We start from the raw sequence: 14,862 nt of genomic DNA, 5'->3' as shown, positions 1-14,862 counted from the left end.
CCCTTCCCCAAATGAGCAAATACAGTTTAGTCATATTACAAAAGCCCCATAGCAACCACATGGAGACTTAATATTTAAACAGAATTGCAGGACTCTGTGACTGAAGCAAAAAGGGCTTTTATTCCATCCCTCTTTCTTCTTTTTTCAGATTCTGAAAGGGAATTACATGTGTCCATTTTTTTCCAGGGCTGAATGATCCTTACCATGTCCATTGATTTACATAATTGCCCAAGTGCCTTAGATTCCCATGTATTACTTTTCTGTTAAGCATTTTCTCATCTCTGATGGGAATTCAGCTTTCTGCTTTAAACTTCTGTACATGGGGATTCTTCAGGGAAAATATCATTTTAGGTGTTTGCATTAAAGAAGTCCAAGAAGGGAGAAAACCACTCAGTCCATTTTTCTCTGCAGAATCTGGCTGTCCATTAGCTGACGTGGCTGTGGTGTGAGGAGAGAGAGGAGACTTGGAGGGGCCTGGGGAAGACCTCTCATCCGTGAGAAAGCTCATAGGCTTTGGTGCCAGAAAGACCTGGTTCAAATCCTGGCTCTGCTGCACACCAATGATATGACCTTGGTTGAGAAAGACAGTCTCATGCATGTGGTCTTTTAACCTCTGCTCAGCCCCATACAAATGGCCTTGAGCCAAAAACACTTGCTTACCAAGAGATCTCTCAAGAGAGCTCTCATAGCTTGTGCTGGGCTTATCGCCTTGTGTGGGAATATGTTTTTCCTGTTCCAGACTCAGTGTGTACTCTTTTGTTCTGCTTAAGCTTGTGCGTCATGTGGCAGGCACCTGGCCAACCCCGCTGTTATATCTGTTCCAGGTGGGGAGGAAACAGGGTCCACACCCTGCTGCACAAGAGGGGGGCATGCAGACCATCACCTTATGTCTGCTGTAGGAAGAGACCCCTGGCCATGCGGGACTGAACCTGTGATTGCAGCTGATGTTGCTCTGTCTCTTCTCCGTGTGAGTAAAGTGTTGTTCCATCTAGTGCCTGCGTGAGTCGTGTCTTTCGTGGCGACACCTATAAACCATGGAGTGGGCTGGCATCCTGGTTCTGCTGCTCCTGTTGGCGGGCATTGTTGTGCTGTTTGCCATCCTCCACACATTGCGACTTCTCTACCCTGCCCAAGTCCCGGCATCTTCACATGTGCCATGAGGATGGTAATGCTTTACAGAACTGAAGGCTAACTGGAGCAGTGTACGTAAAGAGCCCAGCATGGCCCTGGAGTGCAGGAGGCACCCAATGCATGGTAGTTATTATTATCCTCAGCATCACCAGTGTTATTACTAATGCCTAGGACTTGTCCACAAAAATCACTAGGAAAATTTCCTTCTGTGAACTAGACTCACGTCAAGATGCTGCCTGCTTCCATGAGGCTTGTAGTGACATCCATGTACAAGTTCAAAGACCCTCTGAGCCGACTTCCACTTCTCTGCATGTCTCTGGGAACCTAGGGGACCAGGATTACTGTAAAAGCAGGTAAGGCCAGTATTAAAAACCAGGTTCACTCCAGTCCCCTTCACATCAATGCAACAAGACACAACTCTGTAAAACGCCATGCAACTCTGTCTCCGTTAACAAGTATCAACCCCTTCAAAGGATACCTACCCATGACTGTCTAAGTCTGCGGCACTTTAGATCTTGATATAAATCATGTGCACTCTGATTTAATTTCATTGCAAAATGCCAAAGATCTTCCACGCTGAAGCTGTACTTTTCTCTTTACCCCTCTTTGTGGGGGACCAGGGTAAGTTTAGATTTTTGGCATCAGGCTTTCTGCCCTCAACTCCATGGAGCATGGCATTTCTGATAATGCTGGAGATGGCTGCATGTCATGTGTCACTAGCATGGGATAGCAGGGATGGGGAGTGGTGGAGACCGCTCCTTTCTGAGCACCAAGGTAGTTGGATTCCCCAGAGCAATAGCCAGCCCAGCCACCCTGGAAGTCCCCTGACCTAGTTGGAGGGCTAAGGAGTTACTGCACGTTGGGCCATCTCTAAGGTCTTGGGGAGCCCATCTCCTAAGTAGCTCTCTTGCATTCCAGAAATAACCCATAGGAGCAACTCTGGGCAAAAGAGGGACACTCTGCCATGGGCAGCTGAGGCGGAGCTCCTGAGTGCTCTCTCCACTCAGTGGGGCTTGCTCCATAAGGGGTCTTCTTCATGGTTGTACCTGTCACCTGTCCCTCATCCCAGGCTCCTGGGTCACCACAAAAGCAGGTAGCTCTGAGTCACCAAGCCCAGGCTATGCCTTTCCTGCTACCCATGTCTCCTGTTCATTCTGTCCCCAAGTCTCTCTCTTGCCTATGGACCTCCCAACCACAGCTGCCTTTTATTGGGCACTTGCTGTATTCCTCCAGTGAAGTGCTTTACCTAAGTGAGTGCCAGCCTTGAACACTGTGAGGCCAACAGAAGCTCAGAAAGGTTAAGTAACTTACCTGGAATTATCCAGCCAGAACGTGGGGAGCCAACAACCTTCCTAGCCCTGCCTAGCTTTGCCACTAGCCAGGCCGTCACAGTGTCACGTGGAGCTGCCTCCCCCATCCTGTTGGCAGTGGTGGGCATCGTGGAGCTCCTAGCTGGCTCAGGGGACTGTAATCCTACAGCCCAGTGGGGAGGGGGGGAGTTTGCTATAACTCCCTCTCCAGATTTTAAAATAGTTATTCAGTCTAAAAACAGACTAAGTGGTGCTGGTTGGAGGTGGGGGTGGGGAAGTATTGCAACCTAGATTATAAAGAGGATGGAAAGAGTGAAATGGAGAGGAAAAAGGACAAGAAACTCCAGCAAATGCCAGGGACTACTGATGGAGAGAAATAACGTGGCTAATTACATCTCTGAAGACTATCCATTCCAAAACAAATTTTTAACGAAAAAATGATGCATTTTCCCTGCAACTTAAATCTGGGAGTGAAGGGAATGAGCAGAGTCTCCCAGTGGGCACTAGAGTAGCTGTGCATGTGCGGGGGTGCCTCTGACCATCTCACCTTGATGAGTTGCTTCACCAGCATCCTCATCCTGAGGGTGACCACACAGCAGTCTTCCAAGGGAAGCCACAGGAGCGAGCCAAGGGAACCTCACACACCAAGCATCTGGGCTCCAGGACACCAGGTGCAGACCAAGGTCTGTAAATCCAATTCCCTCCCCCACCAAAGCTCGCGATGTTTCTCTCCATCAGCTCCAGGAGGCCTTCTCTGGTTATTTTCCTCCGCCCACCTCTCCTTTCCATTCTCTCCATCCGGGAGTTCCAGATCTTAAATCTATGGGTATAAAGTTGAGGTCCTTCTGCGAAATGAAGGCTCACCTCTAACAAGCCAAACAGATCTGTTTGGTAAGTGTGATTTTTTTGGAGAAGAGGAGCTCCTCCACTCTCCCCTCTTTCTAGCATAATCTGTAGACCAGAATAGGGAGAAAGAATCATGAGTTTTAGAGTCAAACAGACATGGGTTCAGATTCTAGTCTTATAACTTACTTGTTATTTGACCCAACTTAAGTCATTTAATTTCTCATACTCAATTTCCTTATCTGTAAAAGGGGGTGCTTCGTAAAATTATTGTGTGGTTTAAATAATGTCTGCAAAGTGCTTTGCACCGTATCTAGTATATTCACCCTTGCAGTAAACAGTGTTTGTTTGTGTTATCACTTGTTTCAGAGCACAACAAGGCTAACCTTGAACTCCTCAAGATGCTTGCTCCTGGGATTCTCCAGCTGCAATCAGCATCCCCCACCCCCACTTACCTGCTGTTGCCACATGAGTCAGACAGCAAGGACCATGGAGTACTAAATTTGCTGCTGACCCTTGACCTTGGATGGACTATTTGGCCAAGGTTCAGCTCTTCCTCCAATGTAGAAGAGGCAGAGAGGAAGGAGCCAGGAAGAAGTTGCTCCAGGCAAAGGGAAAGTGGCAAAGTTACTCAAGAGCTCACAGGTATCCAGCACGAATTGCCCATGGGCACACATGTCACTCTGCAAGCTATACATGAAACTCCTGAAATTCAGGAGTACACAAACCTCCATAAAATGCAGGACCACATGCTTCAATATTCACTCTCCAACATATTCAGATCCACAGAAATACGAATAGTCCCACGTAATGTGTGTACAAGCACATATATATCATGCTGCAACATGCCTACACCTACATGTTTCCCCCCAAACAGCATGAAATCAATCCGGGCACCTCACTTCTACGCAAAACTTGCACTCTGAAGTGTGAACATTTGTACACACACACAAATACACCCACCCTGTAGGTCCAAATACCTGGGCAGGACGCCAAGAATGGCACCCCTGGGCCTTACCAGTCATGGCAGCAATTCACAGATGATTCACTTTCCTGGAGAGATCCCAAGCTGGGGGCCACTGAGGGGCCTGGGCAGTGGGCAAAGGGCTGACCCTGGGGACTTATTAGGGGTCAGGGTTCATGAGGGCAGAGCAGGAGACCCCAGGAGCCTGGAGTGATGGAAGGGACACACGAAGCTGGGGCTAGGGGAGGAAAAGGAGGAGGACACTGACACCCTCAGTCCTAGAGGCAGAGAAGAGGTTCAGATCTGACCTGGTGTGCTCCAGTGTTGGGCAGAAGGAGGAAGACTGGAATTACTTCTTTCTCACTTCATTCCTCATTTTTTCCCTTTTCTGGAACTATTCCATCCTCTATACCCTGGGAGACTCTGAGTGGGCCCTGGATCTGGCCTGACAGTAGACCTGTCAGTATCCTGGAGACCAGATACAGGAAGCTTATTACTGAGCTCTCCAAAGCCTGATGACTGGAAGCAGCATCAGCTCACTGGGTTGGCTTGGAGGAGCACGACTCCTGTGGCCTTTGCCCTTTGTCTTTGGGACCTCCTCTAGGGGCAGGGGGCCAGGTGGAGGGTCTCACTTCCTCTGTGTCTGAAACTCTTTCATTCACCCAATGAAATGGGGAGGGGCTACACCTGCATGGGGTAAACCCCTGACCCTTACCCAAACTCACCAGCCTGATATGGTCATAAAGACACAACACCCAGAGGCAGGAGGTCCAGGACATTCCTCCCACGACCCCTTATTCCCACCTCAACTCCTCCCTATCCTGCCCCATGTCCTATTCTCTTCTTCTCCCAGCCTTTCAAAGGCAGAGTGACCGTGCAAGCCCTCTCCTCTGCTGTCGTCAGTCCTCGAACAAGCTGGAGGAAGCCCTGATGGGAATTGCTCCTACCCCTCATGGGCAGAGCCTGCAGACTCCGGATGCTGCTCCACTAGCCAAGCAGCTCTTTCCACTAATAGATTGTGCAGAAAAACATTTGGCCAAGATAGGAAGGAGTCAGTGAGGTCAAGGTTATGGGGGCAATTCCTTTGTGAGAGGATGGGAGAAAGACAATTCTACAACCTGAAGGCACAATGAAGTCTGGCTCTGGCCACAGTCTGATCTTGACTACAGAGTTTTAAATTGAGTCCTGAAAAACATTTGCAGCAACTCTGCTTCGTAGATGAGAAATTAAGCTCCAGAGAGGGGCAGCAACTTACTCAAGGTCACACAGCAAATCAAAGGCATACCGGTAACTAGAATCCAGTCTCCTGCCTCCTATCCCAGTTATCTTTAGATCGCAGCAGAAGGCAATGTTTTAAAAGTCAGACTTTGAGGAAAAGAGGAGTACCCAGGTTAGCTAAAGTTTGATGAAGGAGCCCTGGAAGGTCTTATTTCCTGGTGTATAGGTATTCTTTTTGTTTTGGGTTTTTTTGTTTTTTTTTTTTTTGAGACGGAGTCTCGCTCTGTACCCAGGCTGGAGTGCAGTGGCCGGATCTCAGCTCACTGCAAGCTCCGCCTCCTGGGTCTACGCCATTCTCCTGCCTCAGCCTCCCGAGTAGCTGGGACTACAGGTGCCCACCACCATGCCCGGCTAATTTTTTTTGTATTTCTAGTAGAGACGGGGTTTCACTGCGTTAGCCAGAATGGTCTCAATCTCCTGACCTCGTGATCCGCCCACCTCGGCCTCCCAAAATGCTGGGATTACAGGCGTGAGCCACCGCACCTGGACGGTATTTCGTTTTCCTCCGTTTTCCTTCCGAAGCTGGGCCAAATGAAGGCCAGAAAGTGGCAGATTCTGTTCATCCCTGGGATGGAGGGGTACAGGGAGACGGGGACACGGGGCGGGGGCGGGGGGCGGGGGGCGGGGAGGAGACAGGGCTGGGTTGGGCTTTGCCTCCTCTGTTCCGGTCTTCTCCGAGAGAGTAGCAACCTCAGTGGCTGCAGGAGCACGTGATGCCACTGTGCAAAGAGGCTGAGATAAGAAGAAGGATTGATCTTTTTTCTGCTTCAAAGAGAACAGAAACTCTCTCTGTCATGGCAGTTGATCAAAGTCACTGCAGAGGATATTTAATATGCCCTACCCTGCTTCCACTCTGGGTCCCTGGAGGTAGGAGTCCCACTTCTTGTCATGCTAAGACCTTCCTCCAAGCCTTACTGCAAACTATTGAGACACCTTCCCACCTACCTTCCAGCTAGGGTCCCACTGCAGCTACCGGAAGCCAGGAGTTCAAATTCCCTTCTAGCCTTTTTTCCAGGCGGCTTAGCCGGAGGCCAGGGCCCAGTCAGTGGGAACTGATATCATCCCCATCGTACAGATGAGAAACTGAGGCATAGAGAGGTTAAGTAACTTCTCTAGAGCCATAAGCTAATTATCTCTTGGGAAACCCCCATTCTTGCAGGGTTATATGGCCTTTGTCTGAAAGTCCCTGTCTGATGGTAAAGACAGGCTCCTCCCTCTAGAGCTGCCAGCTCATGTAACACAGGTACAACCCCAAAAGACTATGGAAATAACCTCTGTGAAAAAGGAGGGATGGGCTCTGTTTCAAAAATGTCTTCATTTAAAAAATCTTGAAAAATCCAAATCTTTAATTTCACTTTGCCTCCCTGGTGGGGCAGAATAGATTTGTCTTGCACCTTCTCCTGCCCCTTCACAAACTATACCCAACTCCATCTGTTTGCAAATAGTGCTTTGTCTTATATGTGAAAATCCTTAAACACTCATCCATTGAATAAATGCAAATTTCAAAGTCCTTAGCCAGGCATTCAAGGCTCTGGAAAACCTTGAGAGGCCATGTGGCCTACTGGTTAAGAGCATGGGCAAACTTCCTGGCCAGCATCCCAGCTCCTCAACCTCACCATTCTTTAACCCATGAATTTTTTATGTGTTGCTTAATTTCCAGTATTTGAGAGATTATCCAGATATCTCTCTTTTATTCATTTCGTTTGACTTCATTACAGTCAGAGAACATACTTTGTATGATTTCTATTCTATTAAGTTTGTTAAGGTTTGTTTTATGACCTAGAATATGGTCTATATTGGGGCAACTTGAAAAGAATGTGCATTCTGCTGTTGGTGGTGAAGTGTTCTACAAATATAAATTAGATCAAGTTCATTGGTAGTGTTGTTCAGGTCTTCTATGTCCTCGCTGATTTTCTGTGTACTTTTCCATCAGTCAGTGAAAGATGAGTTTTGTTAAAGTCTCCAAGTATAACTGGGTTTGTTTATTTCTCCTTTTACTTCTCTCAATTTTTTGCTTCATGTATTTTGAAGCTCTATTGTTGAATACATATACATTGAGGATTGTGACAACTTCTAGATGAATTAATCCTTTTTTCGTTGTGTAATATTCCTCTTAATCTCTGATAAATTTCCTTCTTCAGAAGTCTACTTTGCTTTAAATAAATATAGCCATTCCAACTTTCTAAAAAAAGTTGCATGGTATTTTTAAAAATCATTTAATTTTAACCTATCTATATCATATTTAATGTGAGTTTCTTATATATAGCATAGAGATGATCTTATTTTTTAAAAATCTAATCTGACAGTCTCTGTCTTTTAATTGGTGTGTTTAAACCATTTACACTTAATACATTCATTGATATGGTTGGATTTAGGTCTACCATTTTATTGTTTGGTTTTTGTTTGTCCCATCTATGTTTTATTTCTTTGTTTCCCCTTTTCTGTCTTCTTTTGGATTATTTGAATATTGTTTTAGTGTTCCATTTTTCTTTCTCTGTTGCCTTTTTTACTATATCTTTTTGTATTTTTAAGTGTATTTTTAAAGTATCTTTTGTACTTTTTAAAAATTTCTAGGGATTATAATACAAATACCTAATTCTTCATGGTCTATCTAGAGTTAATATTTTACTGCTTCAAGTGAAATATAGAAACCTTGCAGTCACATAGTCCTTTTCCCTCCTCCATGCTGTACTCGTTATATACATCTATAAACATTAAAAACCTCATTATACCATGTTATAACTTTTGCTTTCAGCTGTCATACATATTTTAAAGTACTTAAGGAGAAAATAATTTATTATGTTTACCTAGTTTTATAATTTTGTCATCTTCCTTTACTCCTAAAGTTCCAAGTTTTGAGTGGGAGTATGACCTTCTCCAAGAGAGTAGCAGCAGCAGTGGGCTACAGGGGCAACTCAAAATGAATAAGAGAAAGACATCTGGAAAAATCTCCTAAATACTGGAATCATTTCTCTTTCTCCTGAAGAACTTTCTGTAGCATTTCTTTTGCAGCTGGCATGTCAGCAATAAATTTTCTTAATTTTTCTTCATATAAAAATATATTTACTTTGCCTTTAAAAAAGGTTTTGGTTTTTTTTTTTTCATTTGTTTGTTTGTTTTCTTTTGTTTTTTAAGTGGGTATGGAATTCTGGGTTAACAGCTCTTTTCTTTCAGCATTTTAGAGAATTTTTTCCATTGTCTTCTGGTTGTGATGGTTTCTGATGACAAATCTGTAGTCAATTTAATTGTTCTTCCTCTATATGTATTGTATTGCTTTCCTCTGGCTATTTTTAATTTTTTTCTTTATCCTTGGTCTTCAGCTGTTTAAGATGTCTTTGGGTGAGGTTTTCTTTGAATTTATTGTTTTGGAGGTTTCTGAATATACTGAGATTGCTGAATCAATACACTTATATCTTTTTACCAAATTTGGGATGTTTTCAGCCATGATTTCTTCAAGTTTTTTTCTTCACCAAGCAAGCCTTTTCTTCTCTTTCTATGGAAACCTAATGACAAGAATATTCGACATTTTGATATTGTCTCACAAGTCCATGAAACTCTATTTTTTCTTTTCAATCTTTTTTTCTCTATTGTTCAGATTAGATAATTTCTATTGATTTATTTTCAAGTTTATTGATTCTTTTTTCTGTCATCTTTGTTTTGCAGTTGAGACCATGGGGTGATTTTTAAAATTTCAGTTATTATATTTTCTAGCAAGAAAATGTCCATTTTATTCTTTTTAAAATGATTTTCAGGTTCTTTTTTGACAGCTTCTATCTTTCCATTCATTTCAAGATCATTTTTTCTTACTTGTAAACTATGGTGATAATATCTGCTTTAAAGTTTTTTTTTTTTTTTTTTTTTATTTTTTTTTTGAGACGGAGTCTTGCTCTGTCGCCCAGGCTGGAGTGCAGTGGCCGGATCTCAGCTCACTGCAAGCTCCGCCTCCCGGGTTCACGCCATTCTCCTGCCTCAGCCTCCGGAGTAGCTGGGACTACAGGCGCCCACCATCGCACCCGGCTAATTTTTTGTATTTTTTAGTAGAGACGGGGTTTCACCGTGTTAGCCAGGATGGTCTCGATCTCCTGACCTCATAATCCGCCCGTCTCGGCCTCCCAAAGTGCTGGGATTACAGGCTTGAGCCACCGCGCCCCGCCTTAAAGTTTTTGTGTGATAATTCCATCATCTGGATTATTTCAGGGCCAGCATCAGTGAATTATCTTTTCTTTGAAAATAATTGAGATTTTCCTGGTTCTTTGTGTATGGAGCAATTTGGGGCATTTTGAATATTACGTGATCAATCCTATCTGGTTCAGACCACAAGTCCTGACCTGCTTTCTGCTTTGGATCAGTTCTACACATGCCCTGCTCAAGGATGAGTCCAGGACTTCACCCACAGATTTAAGGAAGTCTTTTCTTTAGCACTCCATGATTTCCCTTGCACTCTCTGGCACCCAGAGGCCCTTTTCCTGGTCTTTGTGCTGCAACGCTGGAGTTTTACCCTCCCCAAATTGTTTCATATTTCCCCTGCCTGGGGTCCACCTCCTGGGTGAAGCAAAAAGATGAAAGAAAGAAAAACCAACAGAGTTTTCCCCACACCTCCATAGGGGCTCCCTTTCCCAATTCTGGCCAGAGAGAAGGATTTTCCTCATGGTTTTAGATCTTGCACTACCAACATTACAGGAGTATAGTTTCATGATCGGGGCTTTCCTTGAGACATACCCAGGAGAGTAAAAGCGAGAACAATTGGGGCCATTCTCTGACCTGCAGGGTCCCTGTTCCCAGTCCTCTGGCTAGAAGGAAAAGTTTCTCTTGGAGCTTTTTTTGTTTGTCAACTGTGCAGTGGTATTTTGGCCCTCTAGCATCCAAGCCAGGAGATATTGGAGGGAAAATACCAGAAAACTCACAGTCATATTGATCATTCTTTGAGCATTTATTTCCCACAAATCTGCCTGCTCTTATTTATTTTTTCCAGAGTTCTTAAACAGTGTTGTATGCATTCATTCCAGGGATTTTATTTGTAAGCAGTGGAAGAGAGAGGATGAAGTTTGCCTACTCCGTCTTAGCTGTAATCAGAAGCCTGTAGACATGTAATTTTAAGTTGAAAGGTATGGGAGAATGTAACAAATTTTGCAAACAGTATTGCAATATTTAAGATAACGTAAAAAGTCATTCTATTTATAAATTTAATTAACTTATTTATTTATTTTTATTTTTATTTATTTATTTTTTGAGACGGAGTCTCACTCTGTTGCCCAGGTGGGAGTGCAGTGGCATGATCTCAGCTCACTGCAGCCTCTGCCTCCCGGGTTCAAGTGATTCTCCTGCCTCAGCCTCCCGAGTAGCTGGGATTACAGGCACATGCCACCATGCCTGGCTAATTTTTGTATTTTTAGTAGAGATGGGGTTTCCCCATGTTGGCCATGTTGTTCTCGAACTCCTGACCTCAAGTGATCCGCCCACCTTGGCCTCCCAAAATGCTGGGATTACAGGCATGAGCCACCACACCCAGGCAGTATTTTTATAAATTTAATCTATTATATTTACAGTGGATTTTCAAGTACATGATAAGAAGATTTTGCTTGTTCTATTAGATATTTAAGCTATGTAGGAAAATCAAATATATTAAATGTTTAAATGTAGCTGAAATTATTTAAGCAAATTTAATTAAGTTGTAAATGGCACTGATTTTTTAAAGGAGTAGTTTTTTCAATCTGAGTTAATCAAACTTTAATTGAAGAAAAAGTGAAGGTCTTGTTCTTATTTTATTGCATTTATACATAGAACAATAAGACGGGTAAGTGGAGCTTAATCCTTCCTTCTAAAAAGCTATGTTTTTATATGCATATCCTTAATCAATTGCATATTAAATTTTAAAAGATAGCTATAAATAGTATTTCTGTGTGCACAAGCCCCCACACACTCACCAAAAAAGCCTCATCTACAGGGCGCTTCCTTCCAGCGCTCTCAAACAACTCTCACTGTCAGAGAGATGATTTTCTCTCCACCTGAAATCCATGGGTAGTGCAGACTGTAGAAAACACAAGCTTTTGGAGACAGACTGAAGAGGAACTTTACTCCTCTGTGCCTCAGTTTCCTTATGTATAACATGCAATAAAAAGGACCTGTCTCGAAGATTTGTTTTGAAGATTAAGTGAGGGAGTTTGCATGCAGTGTACGTATATGTAAAGGGCTTAACAGAGAAAGCTGTAGAAGTAGGCACCAGTTAGGCCGGGCGCAGTGGCTCAAGCCTGTAATCCCAGCACTTTGGGAGGCCGAGGCGGGTGGATCACGAGATCAGGAGTTCGAGACCGGCCTGGCCAACATGGTGAAACCCCGCCTCTACTAAAAATACAAAAATTAGCCGGGCGTTGTAGCGGGCGCCTGTAATCCCGGCTACTCCAGAGGCTGAGGCAGAAGAATCGCTTGACCTGGGAGGCGGAGGTTGCAGTGAGCTGAGATCGTGCCACTGCACTCTAGTCTGGGTGACAAGAGCAAGACTTCATCTAAAAAAAAAAAAAAAAAAAAGAAGTAGGCACCAGTAAGAGAAGAAGTTATTATGACGCAGGTCGATAACTTGAGCCCAAGAGTTTGAGACAAGGCTGGGGAACATGGTGAAACCCTGTCTCTACAAAAAATAAAAAAATTAGCCAGGTGTGGAGGCACATGCCTGTAGTCTCAGCTACTGTGGAGGCTGAGGTGAGAAGGATTGCTTGAGCCTGGGAGGTCAAGAATGCAGTGAGCCATGATTGAGTCACTGCACCCCAGCCTGGGTGACAGAGCGAGACCCTGTCTCAAAAAAAAAAAAAAGAAGAAATTATTGCTGTTGCTTGTGGTGCTATTCTCTGAGCCGATTCCCGGAGGTGCCAGGCCCTAGTCCTCACCCTGGAGGAGGTTGTGAGAAAGCCAAGCTGAAGCGAGGGCCCACAGTGGGACCCTCACTCCTGTCCTGCTTGCATGGCTCCTTCCTTCCTGGCCCAGCCATTCTTGACAATGCAGACAGTTCTCTGGTGTGGGCAGGTGGTGGCTGAAAGATGCAGAACTCAGGCCTCAGAGAAACTGGTGTTGAGACCCCAGCTCTGCCACTTCTTCATGGGTGGTTTAGAAAAGTTGCCCAGGCTCTCCAAGCCTCTGTATCTTGAAGATACCTCATTCTGGGGCTGGATTTGAGTACTGAATGAGGCACTGTGCAAAGTCTCCAGCACCATGCCTAGCACACGGTGGGCTTGTATACACAGTGGTCATCTTGCATCTCCACAGTTTTATTCCAAAATGGATCCCTTGTTCCCATTTTACCTAGTTAACTTGTCTGCACTGACCTAGGTTATTCAAGTAGCAAGGCTACACTGACTCAACTGAAGAGCAGGAGGCCCAGCTTCTAGTCCTGGGCCTTGAACTGAGGTCAAGCTCCTTCTCTTTCCTGGGACTCAGTTTCCTCCTCCCTAGGTTGATGTGACAATTCCCATTCTGCCCCTCCAAGCCTCACGTGGCTCAGACAACGTGTGGATGTGGAGGGCTTAGTTCTGAAGGGAAGTAAGTAGTCACTGACAGACCCAGGAGATGTGTGGAGAGTAACTGACAGACCCAGGAGATGACAGCAAGTAACTGACAAACCCATAAGTTGTGTGGACAGAGCCAGATTCTCTGGTGTCCTCTTTCCTGACAGGAAGTTGGATGCCTTGTCCGGATAATTGGCCTCCATTCTGGCAGAAGTAGACAGCAGCTCACGGGCTTGTGTTCTTAACCACCCATTCATCAATCTGGCATTTCTTCTTTCAGAGCAAAAGCTGCTATGACAGAAGCAGAAGGGGACACCTGGGCCATTAGTACCATCCCCATGTCTGCCTCAACGTCCTCCGGCCCCCAGCTACTGCTGGCTTCCAGACTGTGGACTTCTACGCGTGGGGTCTGCTCCTTAGAACCGGGATGAGCAGGCAAGAACATGCCTTGGAACAAGGTTCTCCTGCCTCTAGAGCTGTGTGACCTTAACGTGCCAAGCCCATGCTCACCGCACAGTGATTGCGTCCTTTATGGCCCAGCTCAAGCCCCTCCCTTCCTCCAGCCCATGCCACCCTCTCCCTTCTCTGAGCGTCTACACTCCACACACCAGCTTCTGCTCACACTCTGTCCCACTCCAGCCTCTCACTCTTCTCTGGGTGATTCTGTACCCAGGGAGAGAGCTGGAGGGAAGTTTCCTCTTTATGTCTCTGACAGCCCTGCCCCAGGATGGGCTCAGAACAGGTGCTGAACCTGTGCAGGGACCGCTGGGGCTGCTGGCTGGGAAACATGAGGCGGGGAGCAGAGGCCAGGTCCTGGCTGTGTTTCCCAAAGCCTGGGCTGCAAAGAGGCTAGCAAAGAGGGGACAGTGAGGTCTCAAGCACACTGGATACCACTTTTCTGGACTCAATAATGAAAACATCTGTGTAAAGAGCTTGATGGTTTCAGAAGGTCTTTTCCATCCTGCAGCCACTTGACAGTGGGAGTTATGACCTCTTACCTGCAGAAGAAATATCCAGGGTCCAAAAGAAGAATTGGAACTTCCAAGGTCACAAAGATATCAAGGGAAAACACCCAGACTAGAACCCGAGGCTCCAGACTTTCAGCCTTAGTCTTTGCCTCTAGCATTCACAGGGGTGGGGTGCGAGGAGCTGGTATGAGAACAGAGCAATGAGTGAGCAGCTCCTCTGCATCCACAAACAGCCTCTCCCTGCTTCCTTCAAGCTTATCTGCTGGAAAGAGGGTCGGACGAGGGAGGGGGCAGAGCCTGAGAGGCTACATCGCGTCAGCCCCTCACTGTCTGTGATGGGTGCAATCTGGAAGCCCCGGTGGCCTAGCCCTCTGCCCTAGGGCTGCAATAGAGCCCTACCCTAGGTCCACAGAGACCCCATGAACTTCTGCCCCAGACTTCTTCCTGGTATGCCAGGGAGATGCATGAGGTGAGCATCTTTGGAGCTTTCCCACCTCCTTGAGTGAGGCTGGAGTGAGCAGCGATAATACTGGCTGGAGGAGAAGCTCTAGTTCAGATCTAGCCTCCCTTCCTGCACTGTATCCCAGGAAACTTTGTTCCCTAGGCGTGAACCTGGCTGGATTCTGGCTTCTGAGATCTTTCATCCTGGTTTTCAGTGAGCTGGAATGGAAAAGTCTTCTTCTGTGTGGTTAAGTTTGCACTGGCCCATTTTCCCTTTCTCTCTCTTCTTCTTACTTGACTCTAGGGGATGCCAAGGGAGGAAGGCACAGCCAGTCAGCATTCCTTCCTAGGGTCCCAGCAGAAACTTCCAGGAGAGAGCCTTGGATGGGGTGTGTTTGTGTGTGTGTGTGTGTGTGTGTGTGTGTGTGAAT

This window comes from Chlorocebus sabaeus, chromosome 26 (genome assembly GCF_047675955.1).
Source record: "Chlorocebus sabaeus isolate Y175 chromosome 26, mChlSab1.0.hap1, whole genome shotgun sequence".
Lineage (NCBI taxonomy): Eukaryota > Metazoa > Chordata > Mammalia > Primates > Cercopithecidae > Chlorocebus > Chlorocebus sabaeus.
This window is presented reverse-complemented; position numbering follows the sequence as displayed.